Source organism: Schistocerca americana, chromosome X, assembly GCF_021461395.2.
Source record: "Schistocerca americana isolate TAMUIC-IGC-003095 chromosome X, iqSchAmer2.1, whole genome shotgun sequence".
Lineage (NCBI taxonomy): Eukaryota > Metazoa > Arthropoda > Insecta > Orthoptera > Acrididae > Schistocerca > Schistocerca americana.
In genome coordinates this window covers 392,065,638-392,091,590 of record NC_060130.1, presented here as the reverse complement: position 1 = coordinate 392,091,590, position 25,953 = coordinate 392,065,638, and the positions used below count along the sequence as shown (strand labels likewise).

Genomic DNA, 25,953 nt, shown 5'->3' with positions numbered 1-25,953 from the left:
TTTGGAAGGGTTGCACTTCCTTAACACTGAATGATTCTCTTCAGTTGTTGTTAGTCTCGTTCTTGCAGGATCTTTTTCTGGCCACAGCAGTGTCGGAGATTTGATGTTTTACCAGATTCTTGATATTCACGGTACACTCACGAAATGCTGTGTCCCATTGCTTGTGTGTCGACTATAACACCACATTCAGACTCGTTTAAATATTGATAACCTACCATTGTAATAGCAGTAACCAATCTAAGGACTGCACCAGACACTTGTTGTCTTATATACCTGTAGTCATTGCCGACCACAGTGCCATATTTTGCCTGTTTACATATATCTGTATTTGAATACACATGCCTATGCCAGTTTCTTTGGTGTTTCAGTGTACAATGAATATACTGTTAGTATGTTATACTTAAGTATTATTCTCTATAGGACTGATGTTTACTAGTATTAGCTATTATCCTAATTATTCTGTTGTGGGCACATGTATACCGTTGGTGCCCCACCCCAAATCTCAATACCATACTGTAGGTGAGTGTGTGTAATTCCAAAACAGATTTGTCTTAAGACAGGTGGCACTATTATGGTAGAAAGGCGTTTTAGCATGTAGGTGTTACAGGAGATTTTTTACACATGTGCTCCATCCACGTAAGATGTTAATCTACTATAGTATTTAGGAATTTGTGTTTTATCGCTTGTTTCAACTGATAACTATGGCCCAGTATCCAGTTGTCTTGGTTTATAATTCAGCAGAAACTCCGTCAGAACTTCTTTGTCCTCATTTAGTGCCAGTTTGTTTTATGGTGCATATTCTGACAAAAGGCTAATGTACTCTGTATTATTTTCACTGCTTTTTTAGAGCCTCAGCTTATGGAGGAGGCATCGTCGGCATAATTTACTAGGTTTGAATTTTATGCAATTATTATGTCATTGATGTGCACAATAAACAAAAGAAACTCCACAGTCAAGAATTTTATAAGATGATTTTACTGTTTAATATGTGTCCCCCAGTTGTATGCTACAGCTTAACACATTGTCTTCTGTCAGTAAGATAGGATCTTAACAAATCTAAAGCCACTCCTCTGACTCCATAAGTTCCTAATTTACATAGAAGAATAGAATGAGTCAAAGCATTGGATAGGTCTAAAAAGGCACCAATAACTTTTATTTCCATCATCAAGTTTATTCAATAACACTTAAAAAAAAATGTAGCTACAGCTGTTATTGTAGACCTGCCCTTCCTAAAACTATGCTTATAGCCTTTTAATAAATTGTACTTACAGAACAATAATTGATGCAAGAAGTAGCCTTTCCAACCACTTACTAAGTATTGATGTCAATGAAAGAGCCTATAATTTTGTATGTCAGTAGATATTCCCTTTTTATGCACTACCTGTAGTCTTATTTCAGTGACTTTTAGCAAGTGAGGAAATCACCCCTGAGTGAAAGAGCTGTTTATTAAATGTTGTAGTGGCATTATTAAATCATTTTTGCATTCTTTCAGAAGTTCAGCTGAGGTGTCATCCCAGCACTGGATGTATTTGCTTTTAAACTGAAAATGGTTTTTAGGATTTCCAATTCTGTAGCACACCTCAGGAAGAATGAATTACTGACATTGCTGGGTTTTAGCACTTTTGGTGGGTCAGTCACATCTTCCCTGCTCATCTTACTAAATTGGTCTGTGAATCTCTCATTCCTTTGGGTCAATCAGCAATTTTTCATTGCCTCTTGTTATATTATTGCACACTGCCACACTGCATTGTATATCCCCCCTCCTGCATGTTTCTTATTACTGGATTTCCTCATCTTTTCTGCATACATCTGTGCTATTAATGTCTTAAGTGCTTCCCTGTAGGTTTTCTACAGACTTGGTATGTAGATTGGAAGTACTGCAGGTTGGTGTCTCTGAAAAGAATATATAAATCCTTCATATCTCCTGTAATTTTATTCCATTAGGGGGAAGTTTAAGATTACTGAAATTGTCAGTTCTCCTTAGTATTTTGACCACTGGGCACCCTTGATTAAGATAATGGGTTAATGTTGTATAAAATTTGTCTCACCTTTCATTAATATTTTCTGTCTCATATAGGCCTACCTGATCCCAGTTTGTGTGTGCCAGAGTTTCCTTTAAAGTGTGATAGTCTAGCTTTCTTTTATAGGACCCCATGAGATACTACTACTTTGTCTGTATGAAGCTCTAGAACTAATGCATTATGATCTGGAATGTGGTTCTCAACAGTTCTGACTACAAAGTCTTCCTTGCTTAAGTTTGTAATAACATAGTCAGTACATGTCAGAGTCACATCTCATTTTTGTTGGTGTTGAACTAACATGACTGTAATTATAGGGCTGAAACCTATCAATATATCTAAGATAATTCATACTATTATTATTGAGTCAGTGTTCACATCTACTACTATGATAGTCTGCTTTTTATGAGGTGAAAGTTTATCAACACGTTCCTGTAAATGACAAAAGAATTCTTTCATGTTACTGTTAGGGGATCTGTATAGGCTAGCTATTATTAAACTGCTGTTTCTCAGCTTTATTCCTATTGCAGCTATTTAAAAAACCATCGTGCGTGCAAAATTATCCACCCAGTCAATTTTTTTGCTCTGGACATTATTTTTGACATAAATACCAACGCCACCGCATTTACGCTGTTTCCTATGACGGACACTGACAGTTTTATAATTACTTAAATTAATGCTACTCATTTCTTCAGTTTTGCACTGTAGTTCGTTCACAAAATAAATATGAGGAGGACTACTACCACTCAGAAATTTGTCAGTTTGTTCAATTTTGTCAGTAAGATATTGGATGTTTTGTGATATTATTTTGAGTGTACTGCCATTTATGATGTTATTGACAAGTACTTTGCCTTCACGTTTGCATAGTGAAGGCTGTTATACTCCAAAAACGATTCTGTAGGACTACTTTTACTTCCAAACAAACTGTTTTTTTATATATAAGGTTTTCACTTCAATCCTTTCTCTTACTATTTGATTTAATTTTTCACACAAATAACATTTACCTGCATAATTCAAGTGCAATCTATGGTTAGTGTGTTGACCTCTATCCAACTTTCTTATGCCTGGAATTGATTATGACAAGTCTACATCTACTTCTACATGATAACTCTGCAATTCACATTTAAGTGCTTGGCAGAGGGTTCATCGAACCGCAATCATACTATCTCTCTACCGTTCCACTCCCGAACAGCGCGCCGGAAAAACGAACACCTAAACCTTTCTGTTCAAGCTCTGATTTCTCTTATTTTATTTTGATGATCATTTCTACCTATGTAGGTTGGGCTCAACAAAATATTTTCGCATTCGGAAGAGAAAGTTGGTGACTGAAATTTCGTAAATAGATCTCGCCGCGACGAAAAACGTCTTTGCTTTAATGACTTCCATCCCAACTCGCGTATCATATCTGCCACACTCTCTCCCCTGTTATGTGATAATACAAAACGAACTGCCCTTTTTGGACCCTTTCGATGTCCTCTGTCAATCCCACCTGGTAAGGATACTGCACCACGCAGCAATGTGGTAAGCTGTCTCTTTAGTGGACTTGTTGCATCTTCTAAGAGTCCTGCCAATGAAACACAACCTTTGGCTCGCCTTCCCCACAATATTATCTATGTGGTCTTTCCAACTGAAATTGTTTGTAATTTTAACACCCATGTACTTAGTTGAATTGACAGCCTTGAGAATTGTACTATTTATCGAGTAATCGAATTCCAATGGATTTCTTTTCGAACTCGTGTGGATCACCTCACACTTTTCGTTATTTAGCATCAACTGCCACCTGCCACACCATACAGCAATCTTTTTCCAAATCGCTTTGCAACTGATACTGGTCTTCGGATGACCTTACTAGATGGTAAATTACAGCATCATCTGCGAACAACCTAAGAGAACTGCTCAGATTGTCATCCAGGTCATTTATGTAGATCAGGAACAGCAGAGGTCCCAGGACACTTCCCTGGGGAACACCTGATATCACTTCAGTTTTACTCGACGATTTGCTGTCTATTACTACGAACTGCAACCTTCCTGACAGGAAATCACAAATCCAGTCACACAACTGAGATGATACCCCATAGGTCCGCAGCTTGATTAGAAGTTGCTTGTGAGGAACGGTGTCGAAAGCTTTCTGGAAATCTAGAAATACGGAATCAACTTGAGATCCCCTGTCGATAGCAGTCATTACTTCGTGCGAATAAAGAGCTACTAGCTGCGTTGCACGAGAACGATGTTTTCTGAAACCATGCTGATTTATCAATAGATCGTTCCCTTCGAGTTGATTCATAATGTTTGAATACAGTATATGCTCCAAAACCCTACTGCAAACCGACGTCAATGATATAGGTCTGTAGTTCGATGGATTACTCCTACTACCCTTCTTAAACACTGGTATGACCTGTGCAATTTTCCAATCTGTAGGTACAGATCTATCGGTGAGCGAGCGCTTGTATATGATTACTAAGTAGGGAGCTATTGTATCAGCGTAATCTGAAAGGAACCTAATCGGTATACAATATGGACCTGAAGACTTGCCCGTATCAAGTGATTTGAGTTGCTTCACAACCCCTAAGGTATCTACTTCTAAGAAACTCATGCTAGCAGCTGTTCATGTTTCAAATTCTGGAATATTCCATTCGTCTTCCCTGGTGAAGGAATTTAGGGAAACTGCGTTCAATAACTCCGCTTTAGCGGCACAGTTGTCGGTAACAGTACCATCGGCACTGCGCAGCAAAGGTATTGACTGCGTCTTGCCGCTTGTGTACTTTTCATACGACCAGAATTTCTTTGGATTTTCTACCAAATTTCGAGACAATGTTTCGTTGTGGAACCTATTAAAGGCATCTCGCATTGAAGTCCGTGCCAAATTTCGCGCGTCTGTAAATTTTAGCCAATCTTCAGGATTTTGTGTTCTTCTGAACTTCGCATGCTTTTTCTGTTGCCTCTGCAACAGCGTTCGGACCTGTTTTGTGTACCATGGGGGATCAGTTCCATCTCTTACCAATTTATGAGGTATGAATCTATCAATTGCTGTTGCTACTATATCTTCGAATTTGAGCCACATCTCGTCTACATTTGCATAGTCAGTTCGGAAGGAATGGAGATTGTCTCTTAGGAAGGCTTCTAGTGACACTTTATCCGCTTTTTTAAATAAAATTATTTTGCATTTGTTTCTGGTTGATTTGGAAGAAACGGTATTGAGCCTAGCTACGACCTTGTGATCACTAATCCCTGTATCAGTCATGATGCTCTCTATTAGCTCTGGATTGTTTGTGGCTAAGAGGTCAAGTGTGTTTTCTTAACCATTTACTTTTCGTGTGGGTTCGTGGATTAACTGCTCGAAATAATTTAGGACTATCTCGGAAGATGTTTTCTGCCTACCACTGGTTTTGAACAAGTATTTTTGCCAACATATCGAGGCAAGGTTGAAGTCCAACTATAACCGTATGAGTGGGGTATTTACTTGTTACGAAACTCAAATTTTCTCTGAACTGTTCAGCAACTATATCATCGGAGTCTGGGGGTCGGTAGAAGGAGCCAATTATTAACTTAGTTCGGCTGTTAAGTATAACCTCCATCCATACCAATTTGCACGGAGTATCTACTTCGACTTCACTACAAGATAAACCACTACTGACAGACACAAACACTCCACCACCAATTCTGCCTAATATATCTTTCCTGAATACCGTCTGAGACTTCGTAAAAATTTCTGCAGAACTTATTTCAGGCTTTAGCCAGCTTTCTGTACCTATAACTATTTCAGCTTTTGTGCTTTCTATTAGCGCTTGAAGCTCAGGGACTTTCCCAGGACAACTACAACAATTTACAACTATAATTCTGTCTGTTCCTTGATCCAAGCACGTCCTGTATTTGCCATGCACTCTTTGAGATTGCAGCCCACCCTGTACTTTCCCGAGGCCTTTTAACCTAAAAAACCGCCCAGTCCACGCCATACAGCCTCCGCTACCCGTGTAGCCACCAGCTGAGTGTAGTGAATTCAGTGAAAAGGGAATCTTTGGTAAGGTGTCCATTTTCTTTGTACAAGAAGGATAATAGGGAATTATAATTAACTTGAAATATCCAGAGAGTTTTCAAAATGCCATATGCTAATTAAAATGGCAAATTTCAGATAAGGTGTTAAACTTATTAAGTCTTAACAAACTTAATTATTATTCTATGATATCTGAGTTCCACAAAACTTATTTAATTAAATTTGTGGAGTAGTGTCCTGCAAGAAATTAGTCAGTGAGCATATATAAGGGCCAAATAAACAATGAGAGGAGAAAATCAGGCGTAGAATGTCCATTCTCTGCAGTGTAAGTTAGTTGTTACGACCGAAATCAGGCTGGTAACAGCGACTGATCATCTGTGCTAAATAAAAATTGATTCAAAAAACTAAGGCCAGTAATGATACCACATAATGAAGTGAAGTAGACCATTAATGCTGTGCAGCAACCAAAATCAGTAAAGTCTCTTTTTGACAGTGGAACAGGCCACAAATAAGTTAAATTACAACACGGAAGCAAGGAAAAATGTTAATATTAACCATTGCTCTTGCCATTATATGTTCAATGTGTCATTCTCCAAATTGCCCATTACTGTTACTGAAAAGATTGCAGTGGCTGTGAAATATCAAATTCCCACGCTTCCTCACAGGCAAACAAATAACAGATATCATAAATACCGTAGTAGAGAATGAGTAGTTTCATTATTTAAATGGAAAAAATGGTGCTGACAACACATGAAGCAATAGCCATCATCTTGTTATTGCGATAGGAGTTGTACATAGATGGAAAAGAAGTGTGACTGAAATTGGGGGTCAGTAAGCCGAGATTAGTAAACACCCTTTTGCTGCATACCGTCTCATAGCTATGTAGATAGAATGAGATTTACACTCTTCTACAGATTGCACATAGTCAAAAATTGTAGGACTGACTTCGTGCTTTGGCGAGAGGTCCGTAGAGAGAGAGAGGAGAGAGAGAGAGAGAGAGAGAGAGAGAGAGTGCTCACATGCGCGGTATTGAGATTTCGGTATGTAGCGAGTGTGTATTTGCAATTGTCAAGCCGTCATTTTAAGTAACTGCTTTATATTCATGGATGGGGATAGAGACTTGTTTGTAATTGCTCTGCCCTCTGTTTTATCAGATGATGTGATATGTACATTTCCACTCCACAAGCCACCTTACAGTGTGTGGCAGATTGTACTTGTGGACCTGTGTCACTTACCCCTTTTCTTGCACGAGTTGCGTATGGTTCGCGGGAAGAACGATCGCTGCTATGCCTCCATGTGGGCTGGAATCTCCCTAATTTTATCTTCGTGGTCTTTTTGCGAGGTATGTGTTGGAGGAAGCAATATATTGGTTGGCTCTTATAGGAATATGCACTGTCCGAACCTTTACAGTAGACAATAATTTGATGCAGAACACCTCTCTTGCAGCATCTGCCCTTGGAGTTAGCCGAGCAACTCTGACATTTTCATCCTGACTAAATGAACCTGTAATGAAACATGCTGCTTTTCTTTGGATCTGCTCTATTTCCTCTAACAGTCCTATCTGGTACAGAGATGATATTGATCAACAATATTCAAGTATTGGTCAAATGAATAATTTCTCAATCTGGGATCTGCCTTACTTGTGATTAATTTATGTGGTTATTCCACTTCTAACTGCATTGTATGCATACTCCTAGATATTTCATGGAAGTAACTGCTTCCAGTGATGGTTCTGTAATTGTGTAGTCTTATAATAAAGGTCTTTCTGTCTACGTGTTCACAATATGTTACATTTGTTTATGTTGAAGGTCAGTTACCATTCCCTGCTCCGATCATGAATCATCTGCATGTCTTCCCGCATTTTGGTAAAACTTTCTGGTGTTTCCTTCTGTGTATATAACAGCATCAACCACGAAAAGCCTCGTGGAACTTCTGACATTATCTACTAGGTCATTTATATGTATTGTGACATGTAATGGTCCTATACCACTCCTGTGGGACACACCCAAAAGTTACTTTCATGTCTGAAGACTTCTCTCCATTGAGGATGATATGCTGTGTTCTGTTAGCTAGAAACTTCTCAGTCCAGTCTCACAGCTGATCTGATATGTGATACGCTCGGATTTTGTTCATTAGGTGGCAGTGTAGGACTGTATCGAAAGCCTTTTGGAACTCAAGGAACATGGTATTTGAGACACCTGTATTTACTACTTTCTGTGTATTGTGGATGAGCAGAGTTAGCAAGTCTTTCTAATTTCCTGAATAATCTGATTTGCTTTTTAAATGATTAGGCAATAGTTTTGCCAGGATTGTTGGCTCATAAATTTATTTTATAGGTGATCAGAAAACCACACTATCAGTGTAGTTTTGTGTCTGTTTCTCTGCCAATAAATTTAGAACATTTTTGAACATACAACATATTGGCAATGTCACAGTGTGATAGCTAATGAGATTGCATGGGTGAATGTGAGAGCAAATGTGAGCAGATGTGTGTGAATTTTAGGCATTTTTAAAACTGTAGCCACGTTCACCAAGAAAATATTTGCAAAGATGCTGACAATGTCTTTGTTTGGTACTTCAAACTCGACTACTTTTAGAGTATCACCCTATCTGTTGACCGACTGTTGGATAATAGAAGGTACACTCAGGCTGCATGTTACATAGGTGTCATTTCTTCATCTAATCCAAAGGCTGTGGACACACACACACACACACACACACACACACACACACACACACACACACACACACACAGAGAGAGAGAGAGAGAGAGAGAGAGAGAGAGAGAGAGAGAGAGAGAGAGAGAGAACCCTTTAGCCATTGAAAAGATGTTTGGTACTAATAGGAGGTATAAAATCTACTGTCAAGTACAAAATTCCAAGTTCACTTCATTTTTCTGTAATTGTTCCTTAATGAATGTTACGTAAAATTAAGCCCTGGATGCTATTTCCCTAAGATGCTCCATAACGCGCCTGACATAACCCAATATGTAGCAGACCCCTCCCACTGTGTGGCTACATGACCCTGCAGAAGGAATAGTCACTTGTCCACTCATAGGATGAATGTTTTATCTTCAAAACTGCTTTTTTTATTCTGTTGTTTGGCAGTCAATTTGTGAAACCTGACATTATCATTTAGCAATAACTAACAATAACAAAATAATGCAGTGTAACTGCAGATAAATATTGCTCATGAAAGATGATAAAAGGCACTAGCTGAGTTAGGAGAGATAATCAAAAATTGTATTTCCTGTTGTTTTCTAGTGACAGCAAAAGATACTAAAAAGAAATCCATCCTGTGACAGGAACATAATAGAAGAGAATTGCTGTCTTTCATATGCCCTGCCAGAGTTATTACTTACAAGTTAGGCACACTATAAATTAAGTTGCAGCAGAGTTTTCCTAGCCACCCCTGACGAGCATTTCCACCTCCACAACCTACCACTCCACCATCTCTGCACCATAACAGTCCAATTCACCTCCGGGTCATTATAGAGTGGTGTCAGAAGTACTTATGGCCATCATCTGGCAGATGGTGCCAGCAGAGTAAACCTACATGCAGCATATCTTCACAACTGCAGCACACAGTTTCATCAGACAGTGGGATGAGTGAGCAGACAGTTAGTTCTTGTGGTTTTTTTCTTGTTTTGTGTGTAGAGGGTATGGAGTCCAAGTAGATGATGCATGATGATTTGAGGGTACGTTTGTGTAGTCAGGGGGACTGGCTGTTCTTTTGAAATTCCATGGTAATTCAAAGGAGCTTTATTTTCGGTCTATAAGATGGGGTCTCAGTGTAACTTGTAAGGTCAGTTTGCACCATGTACAGTATTAACACCAGTAATTTGTACTAATTGTCACCACCTCGAGGAATATATTTAATAGCAATGATAAAAAGTGAGATACAAGTGTGTGTAATTTAATACAGTTCGTTATGAGTAAATTCTGTAGCTTTTAGTGTATATTGGTGATTACGGTTTTGCAATGGCAATCTCAAGTGGAGGGTGTCACTACGTGGGAGGCAGATCAACCACTGGTTAACGAAATGACTCAGTTGAAAGCAGATAATGCGGACTTGCATAATAACCTGACAGCCAGGGAGGGCGAGTTGGAATTAGCCAATCAAACTACTCCTTTGTTAGATTCAGCTACAGTCATTTTTATCAAACCCTTCTCAGAAAAGTCGATTGATAACTTGATGTCCTTTCTGGATGACCATCAGTTAACAGCTAATATTAGGAGGTGATCACAGGATCAGTTATTATAGATGATGAAGTTATAGTGGGTAGGGGAAGCCAAGACATGTACAAGGGGGCTTAAGAGGAGAACAGAAATTTGAGGGATTGAAAAGAAGGCCTGCTACATAGGAACAAGAAGCAAAACAGTGCGAGGTTTTTTCATGAACAATTAAGTACTATGTCAAAGAAGCATAATGAGTCAGTAGAGAAGTTTGTGGCCAGAATATATAAAGTGAATGTGCAGACATATGAATTAAGCGAAAGTGATGAAGCAAATAGTCACACTCCATGAAATGGAATAGAGAGCACTGGACACATTTTTGAGGGGCTTGTACCTGATATGTAGAAGAACGAGAACAAATAGCCTGAGGGACTTATACACTGTGGTCAGATTAGCCACAGAGTTTGAAGAAATTAATGTAGTAACAGGAATACGGGATAAGAGAGTAGTTTTCTCTACTAATGTGAGGTGTTACAGAGGTGGGAGAATGGGACATGTGCAGAAGTAGTGTTGCCAACCTCATTGCAGTAGATGTAAAGTGGTTAGGCACCACCATCTTGATGGTAGGAATGGTAAGGAGAAACAAGAGTCGAACAAGCAGGTGTTAAATGCAAAAGTGAACCCCAGGCCTGCCAAACAGAGTTCCTGATAAGTGTTGCTGCAACTAATACAAATGAAGGGGCAAAATGTAGTATAGTACGAATAGTGAACGTAGAAAGCACAAGTTTTTATGAGATGATGGGGCACTTGTGTTGGTGGTGCATATGGACCTTGAGAGTCAGTGGTCATTAAATTCTCCATGTTCCTCTTAAAGAATTGTGCTTGGTAGAACTGTTGGCAGAAAGTGATGTATTAGACACATCATGTTGCTTTTGTCAGGAGAAGCACAGTATGCTTAGGGGAGGAATTGGACAGTTAAATAGTGCCCCTGAATTTATATAATTTAGATGCCAACGAAGGACAGCTCACCAAGGGAATGTTGTAGCTAGTTTGGAAGTCCTGGATGATATGAGTAGAGACTCGACCAGTGTGCAGCAGTGTAATGTACAAACTGCTGATAAAACTGCATTGCGTAGGTAGTTAGATCATCTTAGAGGTACGGATAGATTGGAAATCAAGAAATTATTGTTTGAATTTGAGAATTAGAATACACAACATTGTATCACTACAGGAGCTGAGTCACTGGTATATCGTGGACCCACACCATATGCAACCAGTATAAGAGGAATTAATTGAGCAACAGTTAGCAGATGAGGTAATAGAGCAAAAAACTAGTTGTTGGATGGCAGCGGTCATAGTTGTACCGAAAAAATCTCGGGATGAGGTCAGAAAATACGGATTCTGTTGTGACTACAGACGTCTTGACAGCAGAACTACAACCAATGCATATCCGATCTCAAACATCAATGAAGCTGTTGACAACTTGTGCCAGTGCAAGTACTTCTGTATCTTAGACCTGAAGATTTCAGATAGAAGTAAACCCGAAGGACCATCTGGAAACAGCGTTCTCAGTCCCCTGGGGCAATTTTCAGTATTGTAGGATGCCATTTGGCAACATTTTAGCGTTTGCTGGACAGAGTCTGAGGGGACTGAAACCTCACCAGTGCATAGTATACCTGGATGACATCATTTTCGTGAAGGATATAGCACAGCATATGCAGTTTTTGCAGGAGGGTTTTAAAAGTTTACGAGCAGCAAATTTAGAACATAACATAGGGAAATGTCATTTTGGATTAAAAGTAGTTATGTGTTTATGGCACATTATTAACAGTGGAGTGGTTAAACCTATCTGAGGTTGGCAAAAGCAGTGCAAGAATTACTGATTCCTAGTAATACTAAGGAGCTACAATCTTTCCTGGGGTTAGGGAATTATACAAAATTCATAAGAGTTTGCAGATATAGTGGGACCACATACACAACAGTTAAAAATGGGGGTAAATTTCGAATGGACAAAGGTATGCCAAGATGGGTTTGAGGAGTTAAAGAGAGTTTTGATGTCAAGTCCAGTACTAATTGTTCCAGACTATGAGAAAGAGTTTATTTTGGTAATGGGTGCTTCGAATCGGGTCCTAGGGTGTGTTCTCATTGAAGTAGTGAACAGAGAGGAGCATTGGGTAGCATATGCTTCTAGACAGTTGATCAGAGTGCGAAAAAACTACTCAACAACGGAGGAGATACTTAGTGTAATACATGGAAGCATGTATATCAGGTGTTATTTGTAGGGAAAGAAGTTTAAAGTAGCAAGGGACCGCGTGCAGCCATTAAATGGTTGTTGGGGCTTTAGGTCCATTCAAGTAGGCTAACTAAATGGGTATTGAGGGTAAGTGAATTAGCACACAAGCCTGGTAAGAGACATATGAACACAGATAGTTTAAGCTGGAAAGTAGCAGTGATAGAGACACTAGGTCACAACCTTGCAGAATGGCAAACAGCAGAATGGACTGACTTTAAATGTAAACAGTATGAGTCTGAGCTATAATTCACTTTGTGGGCCAGTTATTGTGTAAGACAAGAAGGTTGGAGCCATGAGTAGTGGTGCCTGCAAACCTAAAGGAGGAAGTACTGAAAGAAGTGCATGACCACATTATTTTCAGGACACAGGGGTTGTAGAACAAGAAGTTGGTGAGTAGCAGAGCGGCACTTGTGGAAGTCTAGGATAATGGATGTGGATCAGTATGTAAGGGGTTGGTGGTACAGTGCACACAACTGGCAGATATGAACCTTTGCAGAGGTTACTAGAAGCAATAGAGCCTTTCAGAATGTTAATTTGGATGTCCTCTGACCATTCAACAAGACTTCTGCTGGGAATCGATTCGTGTTGACCACTGTTGATCATTTTTTCTAGATATGTGGAAATGATTGCCATCCCTAACAGGCACCAACAGTTGCACAAGCATTGGTTAGCAGCTGGTTGCTCAAATTTGAGGTGCCAGAAACTATGATCACTGACCAAGGGACAATTTTATGTCTGGTTTTTTAAAGCAGCTATGTAATTTTGTAAGGGTTAAGGAGTTAATGATGAGTCCATTACACCCTCAGGCTAATGGTAGGGCGGAGTGGGTACATCGCACAGTGGGAAGATGCTGAGTCACTATGTGGGCATGCACCTTAACAATTGGAACATATATTTATCCTTCAATGGGAGTGCATATAATTCAAAAGTCCATTCTGTGGCAGTGTTTTCACCATATGAGGTAGTTTACGGAAGGCACATGCTGTCACTGTTTGACAAAATAGGGCGAAGAAATGGCAAGGGCAGCGAGTTCGCTAAGGATTTTGCTAAAAAGACAAGGGAAATTTGGAAACGTGTGCAGGGAATAACACCAGAGCTTTGGAATGCCAAGTGTGGTTAGGGAATCATGTGGGCATGTTACAATCATATAAAATCAGCCAGAGGGTAATGTTACTGAACCTGTACATTCCGAAAGGTAAGGACAAGAAATTTGTTACTTATTACCAAGGGCCAAATTGGGTAGTTCAAACAATATCACTGGTAAATGCCAAGCCATTTTCAGGTGCTCCAGATGCTTTGCACAGGTAACGTAATGCTTTGGGCGTAAAAGTACGGGAGTAGGAAGGTGAGGAAGTGCAGAAACCTTGCATAACCTGTACAAAGGGTTCCGTATGCATTAAGGCCAAGGGAGTAAAGGGGGATAGTATACATTTGGATTAGTGTGTACATGTTATTCAGGAACATAAATGATCATTATATCAGTAGGAAATGAGAATGGTGGGAAGAAGTTTTGTCTTTTATGCTCATTTGTTGGAAAGTTAAGTATTTGAGGGTTGAGTGTTCTTTAATGTCTGTATAATGGCAGACCTTTTGGTGGTGGGGGGGGGGGGGGGGTGATGGGAGTCCCCGTTTCCCAGGTTGCCGTGGGTCGAAATCAGAGGGGAGGCTTTATCTTACCAGGTTGCACATCTTCACCAGGAGTGGATTGGGGGGGGGGGGGGGGTGTCGCTGCAGGTATTATAATTGAAAACAGGAGTACTGTCATTGGGCATTGAAGCCGACACTGAATGCTTGGGAAATGTGTAATGAGGTAAATTATTGGGAAAATGTGTTTATGGATTTACAGAGTGAGATGGAAGGGAAAGACATACTAAAAAACAGCAGTATAGATGGTGGGCGATAATCTAGGAGTTACAGAAGCTCAGATGGATACTTTGGATAGGAGAATGGCAGTAGCAAGATTGTTGCAGTCTTTGGCTGATAGCTTGTGGGATACTTGGGTAGTAGTAGAGGAATTGTAAGGAACAGTCCTATATGCGGTGCACGGGCAGCTTAGCCCAGTTCTATCAATGCTGGATCAGTTTTTGGTAGGCATACAGAAAATGCAGGAGTTGCCACTGGAATTAGGACCAGACTAGTTGAATTGATCAGTGTATTGTCATATTGCATCAGTCGTGACCAGAACATGTCTAGTGCAACTGTACATACTGGTACAGTTTCCAGTTAGCAGTGGGCAAGCCAGATTCAAATGTTACACCATACACATGCATACCCAATAAAATGGAGAACTTTGGGGAAATTTGTCCAAGTAAAAACACAAGAGATACTACTGATGACAGAAGATGGTGATAGCCGTGCGGTTATGTCACTAACGGGACTCAAACATTGTCAGAGGGAGAGGGTTATTATCTGCCCGACCTGGATGTACATACAGGTGCTGGCATTTGCGAGGTACAGTTGAACTTGGTAATTTGGTAAAGGAAGATGTCAAGATTGTCCACCTGACCCTATTTTCATCAACTGCGTTTGCACAGGGTGTTTTCTGTAAACAGTACTGAAGTTGTAGTAGCAAACTGCTATGAACAAGATAAGCTCGAGTAACCTAAATGTTTGGCTTGGCACATGGGTGGAATAATTATTAATGGAATGGACTGTGACATAACCAGGCAGATGTTTCATCTTTCAACTTTTGTTTTTGGGGAAACCAAGTTGAACATTACGCAGCCTCAGTCATACTGGTCAGAGAAACAGGTGATACTTCCAGTGAAAAACCTGACTTACCTAAACGAAACATTAAATCCTAACATAATACTGTCCCCGAACTGGCTCATAGACATGCAAGAGGGGTGTGTTCCAGTGGAGCAGACGCTTTCAGATGTTCAGCAGTATTGAGAGGAGCAGCAGTGAATGAACAAGACCATAAGCATCACAAATACAAGCGCCACTTTAATGTTGACTCCGCTTTGTGCAGCCTTCATCTACCTTAGGTGGAGGGCAGCTAGACAATTCAATCCTCTGTACATCAGACACTGTTGGACTGGCTAACTGCCCAAACATGAGAAGGTGTGATGAGTGTGAAAACCAGTTATAGTAGTAAGAGTGAGTGATTGTAAGATGTAATTAATTGTGATTTGAAAGATGAGGAACCTTGGGTGGTGTTGACACAAGCATTGCTGCTTGCAGAAGAGATGCCATAGGGGCACAATACGAGAGCATTCATGTTAGTAGTTGCTTAATATTTAAGGGGTAACTCAGGTGAGAATGGAGATAATATGTAATAGTTTGTGGACTAATGGAACCAGGGGGCTGGAATTGTAAGGGAAAGTACCTCACTTTCGGAGTTTTGATTTTTGATGTGAGAGGAAAAGCTGTAAATAACATATGTTGTAACTTTGTGGTGAAGTATTCTGTTGCAGACCAGTCAGAGTTTAGACCTGGTGTCCAGGTCTTCCAAAAGAGGGAATATATGCAACACTATCGCTTAATTTTGGGCGTTACTAATCTCAAGCAAAACGATGGCAGCCATGTGTGAGGCAAGCGGTGGTCACAGAGACACTGATAATGTAATTTCACAAGTGAGCCTGTACATGTGAGATGGCCAGACTAAGCTGTGCAATCATGGTGACATTGGAGAATGACTTTGCAGTGACAGATCATCCTGTGGTATATCTCCACTGTGTTGGGAAACAAAGGTGTTGATCTGTATGTGCCTGGTAGCAGTGTACTGACACAATTGTGCCACCAATCGCTATAAAAACCATCTGCTGCTAGCACAGTTATGTGCTGTCTGACAGCATCCTCCACAACATTTGGTCCACATTGGCTTCCAGCACACTGTGGGCCAGCCAGCACCCAATGCCAGTCTGGGTAGCCATCTCCATCAGACCAGCTCTAGATTATAAGTATATTACTGTTGATTGAGGCGACAATTGTGAGTAATCCCTCAGGGGCCTCCACATGCGGATCCGGGGGTATTCCTGCCTGTCATAAGAGGTGATTAAAAGGAGTGTCTCACATTTCAACCTTTACGTGATGGTTCCCTGTAGGATTTGACCTCCATTTTTCAACATTTTTCCGAAGAGCGAGTCAATGGGAATAGGGCGCCTTGCATGGTGCATCGTGTCCATCATGCACTGAGACCTATTGCATCCTTCGTCGACGTGGATCTGTACTTCCGCTTATTCTCCCACTGTTGAGTGAGGTCACCCTCCTTGGTGCGTATTTTTCCATCAACTGTGCAGTATCGTTTTATATGCTGACAATGATAATGGACTTGCTTGCTTGGTTGCACCTGATATCCAGCATGGTAGCCAGTCTGTTGTGGTGGGGCCGCCATGCACCCTGTTGGTTGTAGCTCCCTGACCACACAGGGGTCACTCTGCTGATGCCTGCACCGTTAACTCCCCATGTATGCCAACGAGTAGATGCCTGTCTCCCTGGGGCATAGAGACTCCTGGCAATGGCCATCCTGAAGGTGGCCAATGCTAAGGCTGGGTGGCGCCTGTGCATCATCTCTCGCTGGAGGTCAAACACCAGCAGTCTCTAAGCATTCATGAGCTCAAGTCAACGCACAGAACTATGACCCCAAAGCGTTCCCCTCCCTGGCCATACCATGGGAGGAACGTCAGGCTAAGGATGGCAGCGACTCTTATTTGCCCCGGTACCTTGTATGTTAGAGAGCGGATGGGGAATCTTTCAAGACAATGAAGCCTCAGTTTTTTGTTGAGCATTTAGAGGACAAGTTTGGGGAGGTGTAGTGCTTGTCCAAAATGAGATCTGGGTCAGTCTTGATGGAACCAGCACCCTCTGCCTGGTCACGGGCATTACTCGCTTGTGACAAGCTGGGGGATGTTCCTGTAAACATCACGCCCCATGAGAGCTTAAATATGGTGCAGGGAATCATATATCACAGGGACCGTCTTTTGTAGTCTGATGATGAGCTGCACGTCAGTTTAGAGCAGTGAGGTGTACATTTCATTTGGTGTGTCCACCAGGGTCTGAGGGATAAGCAGGTTACCACCGGTGCCTTCATCTTGGCCTTCAAGGGTGAGAAATTACCTGAGAAGATCAAGGTGATGGTCTACCACTGTGATGGCGAGCCCTATAAACCTCCCCCAATGTGGTGCTTTAAATGCCGGAAGTTCGGCCATATGTCTTCACCAACCCCAGTCACCTCTCAGAGCTGGAGGACCACACCTGCCCCCTTGATAGTGGGGGCACTTCCCTCCCTGTTGCTCCTGCACCACCTACTTTGAGAGCAGCACCCCCCAACCTTCGGGGATATCAATCCCCACTTCTGCACCGGAGAATCGTAAGTCTTCTCCGGCTCCTCTCGCTAGGAAGGGGTTCCCTTGGGTCCTCCTTTCCCAGGTTTCTGCTTGTGGGAAAGATGCCAGCTGCCAGTGGCTGAATAGCTGAAAAGCAGCTGGTCGCAGGGCTTCACGCTCATTCTCAGTCCTGGAGACCGAATCAATAAATCCCTCCCAGCCAGGGAAACCCAAGGATCAGCAAGAGAAATCCAAAAAGATCATCCCCAAGACCAAGGGAATTGCGGTGGCACCCACACCACTGCTGCCTACAAGCTCTGCGTTTGCGGATGAGGTGGAGATGCTGGCGTCTGCCGAGGACCTAGATGTGGCTGGACCCTCAGACACAATGGATATAAACTGCTGAGGCACTAAGTCGGTGGCAGCAGGTGACCCTGAGGCGTAAACTGCCTCGTTGAATGTTCCATGCCTTCCCAGTCTCACAATGACGTCATCCTCCAGTGGAATTGAGGCGGTTTTTTCCACCGCCTGTCTGAGCTACAGCAACTGTTAGCTTTACACCTGCTTTCTGCATTGCCCTCCGGGAAACCTGGTTCCCGGCAATGCGGACCCCTGCCATCTGTGGCTATAAGGAATATTAGAATTACTGTAGCAACTACAATTGAATGTCAGGCAGAGTTTGTGTTTATGTCCTAAACTCAGTCTGTAGTGAAACTGTGCCCCTTCAAACTTGTCTTGAAGGTGTGGCTGTCAGAATGAGGACGACACAGGAAATAACTGTCTGCAATGTATATCTTCCTCCAGATGGTGCAGTACCCCTGAATGTATTAGCTGCACTGATGGATCAAATCCCTAAACCTTTCCTACTTTTGGGGGATTTTAACACCCATAAGCCCTTGTGGGGTGGCACCGTGCTTACTGGCCGAGGCAGAGATGTCAAAACTTTACTGTCTCAGTTCAACCACTGCCTCTTAAGTACTGGGGCTGCCACATATTTCATTGTGGCTCGTGGTAGTTACTTGGCCATTGATTTATCACTTTGCAGCCCAGGACTTATCCCATTTATGCACTGGAGAGCACAATACAACCTGTGTGGTAGTGACCACTTCCCCATCTTCCTGTCACTGCCCCGGCATCAGGCTCACGGATGCCTGCCCAGATGGACTTTAAGCAAGGCGGACTGGGAAACTTTCACCTCTGCTGTCACTGTTGGATCTCCCCCACATGGTATCGTCGATGTGGTGGTTGAGCAGGTGACTACAACAATCCTTTCTGCAGCAGAAAATGCAATACCTTGCTTTCTAGGGTGCCCCGGCGAAAGGCAGTTCCTTGGTGGTCGCTGGAAGTCGCTGAAGCAATTGAGGAGCATTGGCGAGCTCTACAGTGACACCCTTCCCTGGAGCACCTCATTGCCTTTAAATGGCTCCGTGCCCGTGCTTGACAGCTTACAAGACGACGGAAGGACGAGTGTTGGGAAAGATACGTCTCGACCATTGGGTGCTATACGTCACCTTCCCAAGTCTGGGCAAGGATGAAATGTGCTTTCGGGTACCAGACCCCAACAGGTGTTCCTGGTGTTAACATAAAGGGCCTGTTATCTACCGACACAGTTGGGATTGCCGAGCACTTTGCTGAGCACTATGCTCGAGTCTCCGCATCGAAGAATTACTCCCTCCCCCCCCCCCCTACCCCTAGCCCTCCAACCTTTCGCACTCTCAAACGGTGACTGGAAGGGAAAGTCCTCTCGTTCACTACATGCCACAACACCCCATGTACAGAGTGGAAGCTCCTCAGTGCCCTGGCACAGCTCCTGGGCCAGATCGGATCCACAGTCAGATGATTAAACATCTCTCATCTGACTACAAGCGACATCTTGTAGTCATCTTCAACCAGATCTGGTGCGATGGCGTCTTCACATCGCAGTGGCGGGAGAGCACCATCAGTCCGGTGCTTAAACCTGGTAAAAACCCGCTTGATGTGGATAGCTATTGGCTCATCTGCCTCACCAACACACTTTGTAAGCTGCTGGGATGTACGGTGTGTTGGTGGTTGGGTTGGGTGCTGGAGTCATGTGGCCTACTGGCACCCTGTCAGGGCGGCTTCCACCAGGGTCGCTCTACCCCTGGTAATCTTGTGTCCCTAGAGTCTGCCATCCGAACAGCCTTTTCCAAGTGCCAACACATGGTTGCCATCTTTTTTGATTTACAAAAAGTGTGTGAGACAACCTGGCAACATCATATCCTTGGCACATTGTATGAGTGGGTCTCTGAGGCCTGCTCCCGATTTTTATCCAAAATTTCCTGTCGCCCCGTACTTTTTGTGTCCAAGTTGGTGCCTCCCATAGTTCCCCTCATATCCAGGAGAATGGGGTCCCGCAGGCATCTGTATTGAGTGTGTCTCTATTTTCAGTGGCCATTAATGGCCTAGCAGCAACTGTAGGGCTCTCTGTCTCACCTTCTCTGTATGCAGACGACTTACGCGTTTCATACTGCTCCTCCAGTACTGGTGTTGCTGAGCGGCACCTAAAGGGAGCCATCTACAAGGTGCAGTCATGTGCTCTAGCCCACGGTTTCCAGTTTTGGACCGCAAAATCGTGTGTCATGCACTTTTGTCGGCATCATACTGTTCATCCGGAACCAGAACTTTACCTTAATGACAAACCACTCACTGTAGTGGAGACGTACTGATTCTTAGGACTGGTTTTCGATGCTCGATTGACTTGGCTTCCTCACCTTCATCAGTTTAAGCGGAAGTGCTGGCAGCACCTCAATGCCCTCCGCTACCTGAGCAAAACCAGCTGGAGTGCATATTGCTCTACACTGCTGCAGCTCTACAGAGCCCTTGTTCAATCCCACCTTGACTGGGAGTCTGGTTTATGGTTCGACAGCGCCTTCAGCATTGCGTGTACTCGACCCAGTGCACCAATGTGGCATTTGCCGAGCGACAGGAGCTTTTAGGATGAGTCCCGTGACCAGCGTCCTGGTGGAGGCTGGAGTCCCTCCATTGCAGGATAGGCATGCACAACTGCTGGCCAGTTACATTGCACACGTTTGTAGTTCTCCTGCGCATCTGAATTACTGTCTCCTTTTCCCACCCACAGTGGTTCATCTCCCACATTGGCGGCCCAGGTCAGGGCTTCCAATTGCAGTTCGTGTCTATCCCTTCTTTCTGAACTAGAGTCCTTGCCGTTACCCCTATACTTTAGGTCCATTCACGTACACCTCCATGGTGTACACCTAGGCCACGGCTTCACCTGGAGCTTTCATGTTGTCCTAAGATCTCAGTTAACACCACAGCTGTCTGCTGCCACTTCCTCTCGATTCTTGACATGTACTGAGGGCATGAAGTCGTTTACACCGATGGCTTGATGGCTGATGATTGCATCAGCTTCGCATATGTGCATGGAGGGCATATTGAACAGCATTACTTGCCCAATGGCTGCAGCGTTTTCACTGCTGATCTGGTGGCTATACCTTGTGATCTTGAGCACTTACGTTCGTTCCCTGGGGAGTCGTTTTTTCTGTCTTCCTCGAGCAGCCTACAAGCTATCGACCAGTGCTACCCTCGTCACCCTTCGGTAGTGACCATCCAGGAGTCCATCTATGCCCTGGAATGATGCAGTCTTCAGTGGTGTTTGTCTGGATCCAGGTCACTTCGGAATCCCAGGCAACGAACTTGCTGACAGGCTGGCCAAACAGGCTACGCGGAAACCACTTATGGAGATCGACTTCTCTGCAACTGACCTGCGTTCAGTACTATGCCGCAAGGTTTAGGAGATTTGGGAGACGGAGTGGCATAATCTTAGTATGCACAACAAACTGCGTGCCATTAAGGATTCTGTGAATGTGTGGAAGATCTCCACGCGGGCCTCTCGTGGGGACTTTGTGGTTCTCTGTCGGCTCTGCGTTGGCCACGCTTGGGTGACACATGGCTACCTCTTGCGCCGTGATGACCCACCTCAGTGTCGTTACGGCACCCAGCTGACAGTGGCCCATATCTTGGTGAGCTGTCCTTCTTTGGCTGCCCTGCTATTGGCTCTTCAGTTACCGAACTCGTTGCCATTAATTTTATCTGACCTCATCAGCTAATATAGTCTTATGTTTTATACGTGACAGTGGGTTTTATGATTCTATATAAGTTTTCGCGCATGTACTTTGGCCATTTGTGTTCTCCACTCAAACACTTTTAGGCTGGATGTTTTAATGTGTCGCAGGGTGGCTGGATTTTCCTTTTTATTCTCATGGTCAGCCAGCCACGGTCATCTGCTCTATTGTTTTTATCCCTTCTACTGTTTCTTGGTTCTCTCTGTGGTTTTCTTTTCCTGTTTTGTCCATAGTAGTGTTGGTTGTCCTTCTGTCATTCTTTTGGTTCTTCCATTCTCCTGCTTTTGTGCTGTTTGTCTCCTTCCTTTTCTTCTTTCCCTTGTGTAATTATTTTACTGAGAACAAGGGAAAGATGACCTCACAGTTTGGTTCCTTCCCCCCTTCCTTTAAACCAACCAACCAACCTCAGGGGTCACAGCAACACCGAACTTCTGCCTTGGACAGCATCAGTTTGCTGCCATGGTGGTTCTGCTGCCATCCCTCAACACCATGGTGAGCTGCTAACTCAGTAACGTTGGCCACCTATGGGAATTCAGGAGAATTATGCGTTGCTGGCACTGCTTACTTGGGACTGCATTGTGTTAACTCAGACACACGCTGCTGAGTGAGGTGAACAGTGTTGGTGAAGCAGGATGTGAATGTCAATTGGCCATCACACTGTCACAGTTTTCCAATGTCATCACCACCAGACCAGACGCTTGCAGACTTATCAGAGTGTGCCACAGCACTCTGACATTGTAATCCAAGATGAATAAAATATGTTGTATCTTGCAACAGAATTTTGCAAGTCACCCCTGACCAACGCTTTTGCCTCCAAAACCTGCCACTCCACTACCTTTGCACTTTAGTGGCCTCATCCATCCCTGGGTCCCTAACCTAGAGAAGTTTCACACAAATGGAGAACATTCTCCCTTTTTTTGAAGTGAGATCTGTAGTATTCTTCTTCTAGCTGAATAAGTTCTTTTCAGGTTGGTTTTACAGAGGAGTTTTTTAATAGTAAAAATGGCAGAATTTGTGTTGCTCAGTGGGCAAAAAAATTTACATGTAGCCCAAAGGAATAAGGAACAGATAACCTGTAGAAGTTTCTGTAGATTTATCAATAAAAACGTTATTTGGCTGGCGAACTTCCTTCCCGAAAACCGTGAAAAAAGAGGGGTGACCTTTCAAACTAAGCAAAAATGAAACATTTTTGTGCTATTTAGTAGACCCAGGTTTTCAGTCTGACTTAGGAGAAGACTTAGGCAGGTACCAGACAACTGTGTCCACTGACATTTTCAGATGTTCATCATCACGTTTCCTCGCAACATAAGTCTTACATTTTGTTATGTTAGAAATAAGTTGGCAGTTCAGAAAAGTTAATAACTGCTTTATTCCAAACCTAGTGATCAGTTTCTCATAACGAAAGTGCACAGATGACTGCTTAAGTACTTAAAGCATGAGCAGACACATTATGTATCATGTGTAACCAAAATTATCTCAGGTTGGAAAACTCTGACAGAGTTCTGGTTTGGAGTAGATGAAAATATGATATATTCTTAAGATTTCATTTGAATTTTATGTTCACCTAACTTCAGTAGCAAAAAAGTTTCCGGCATGTTGAAAATTCAGTAACATCATCACAAAATGCATTTTTATAGGCTGTCTGTAATAGTCTTAATAATGTGTCGACGAACACAAAACTAAAAACAAAGGTAGTGGAACTCTTCCATAACACATTGATGTCAGTTCCATATTTGTACGTCAAATAGTTTGCCTGTTTGAGACAGGTGAATGAAACATAAGATTATGCAGATGTTCTGTGCACATTGAGAACATTCTCAAGGATGATGAGAGGTAGTGAGAATGAATTCCTTAGTCAGAGAAAATGTTTTACTCATATGAAATGGAGACTATTCCCAGAAAATGTCACACACACACACACACACACACACACACACACACACACACACACACACACACACGCGCGCGCAAAATGTATTTCAGAACTTTGATCTTGGGCAGAAACAAAGCAATTGCATGTCCTGGATTTGGATGAAATTTCCCAGAGATTTTCTTCAATGATGAAAATTTAGACACAGTAGTTTCGGAGGAAATAGTTGTGCAACAGTGTCGCGTAAGTGCTTGTGATGATAACGATTTGGTGAAAGTGTTCAGTGCATCGAGAGGTGAGCTGTGCAAGTGGCCCACTCTGTATTTGTTTACTTGGATTCAAGTCTGCATCCTGAATTTTAAGAAAAAATTTTATTTTGTAAGGTTAATCATATTCACAAAACTATTAATATTTCAGTAATATAAAGAGTTTCTATTTCTGTAATGTGGAAGAGGTTGTGAATATTGACAGAATTTTCATTTTTTATATCATTTGCAGTTAGTATTGTTCCCATTTAATAATTATACCTTACAATAAACTGCAGTTTACATTCATGATGAATCAGAAGTTGTTTTCCGTACAGGCTGGCCAAAAAATAGTGCTCTCTCTTCAGTGTGCCACTGCATAACCTGGACAAAAAACCACGATGATAAAACAAAGGAATATAAATCAAAATTAATACATAAAATTGATTAAAAACATATGAACAAAGATTTCAAGTGGAAAAAGAATGACGGGAAGAAAAATGAGAGCAAATGAAGAACTTGATGTAATGATTAAAATGATGTGACAAAAGAAGGGAAATAAAAAATTACATTTAAAAAATAAAAAAAAATTACTGCACCTGACAAGATTACAACCCACAAAATCCTGCATGTGAAGCTATTATCCTAACCATCACACTTCGTAACCGCACTTTTTTTAAAGCTGTTGAGTTTCACACAAAATTACAAATTTGTTTTTCATCAGTTACTCACAAATGAGGGACACCAGAGTGAGTGGCTACAGGGTATAGCTGGGATATTAACCTACATCACTGTATATTTGGTTCTAAAAAGACCATCCCACCACTGGGGACCTCTTTTTTCAGTTAATATTGTTGAGAGAGATCACACGATATTGGAACCAAAAAGAGGCAACTGCCTTTTCTGACTGTCCTCACCAAACACCTAATGAACTTTGAGGAAGTTTGCATGTGTGTTTGTGCTGTTCCTTCACCTTGCTGAAAATGTGTGTACATTCTTTCACCTTCTATAATTTCTTTTTTTCCCAGGTCAGTTAACAGTAGAAACACAGGCTTTACTGTACAATGTGCTACAAATGAATAAGACATAACCTGCATATACAGTAACTAAACATCAAATGGTTAAAGTAGTTTATATCATTAAAATTCTGACTGTTTTGTGAAAGAAGTATATTTTGCATAAGGAAAAAGTTTATTTGAAATTGGAAGGAGAATCGAACCAGAGGCAATCTCCCCCCCCCCCCCCCCCCTCCCCAACACACACACACACACACACACACACACACACACACACACACACACACACACACACAGAGGTTTACTAACTGTTAGTAGCCCTGTAGTCATTATAACTTGAGCAGGTGAGATATCTTCTGTACTGGATTTCTCAAAAACTAAGTACTGCTGAATATTATCCACTTTTTGGTTGTGAGGTAGCAACCATTATATCTCATCAGTAATTATTATTATTACTACTACTACTACTGATAAGTAGTGTTGAACTAAAAGCCAAAGTAAATGGTGTAGTTTTTTTTATTCAGTGATGAACATCTGTACATTCGGATCTGTGATCAACAATGATGACTGACTACCCCTTGTCAGAGAGCATTGTAAAGTCCTGCAGGTCTACATAAAAAAATGCATTTAAATAATAAGCAACTCTTAGAGCATTGATAGAAACAGAGTTTTTAATGTCGAAAGATTTTCTGTTCGATAAGAAATGGCTTCAGCCGTAGCCTTTTCAATTTAGTAACTTAAGAGTTAGTACTGTCAGATTTTTCTGGTAGAAACACAGACTATTTTCAGCACTAAGAATTATGTCTGGATGCAAGACGACAGAGCATTTTGTAATTGTTATTGATTTAAATTTGTTTCTGATACACACTAGTTGCTATCAGAAAACTGATTTTGTTGTTCGAATAACTGAAATTTTGTTTCACAGTCTCATTCAGACAAATCAATTTTACATGTGTGATCAAATACTGAAGCTCT

The 25,953-nt window shown here is 42.0% G+C and overlaps 1 protein-coding gene across 1 annotated transcript in view; it reads left to right on the top strand.

Moving 5' to 3' along the window:
• Nucleotides 1-25,953, top strand: part of LOC124554738 (F-BAR domain only protein 2-like) — a 280,178-nt gene that overhangs the window by 42,459 nt on the left and 211,766 nt on the right. The gene's annotated exons all lie outside the window — the stretch shown is intronic.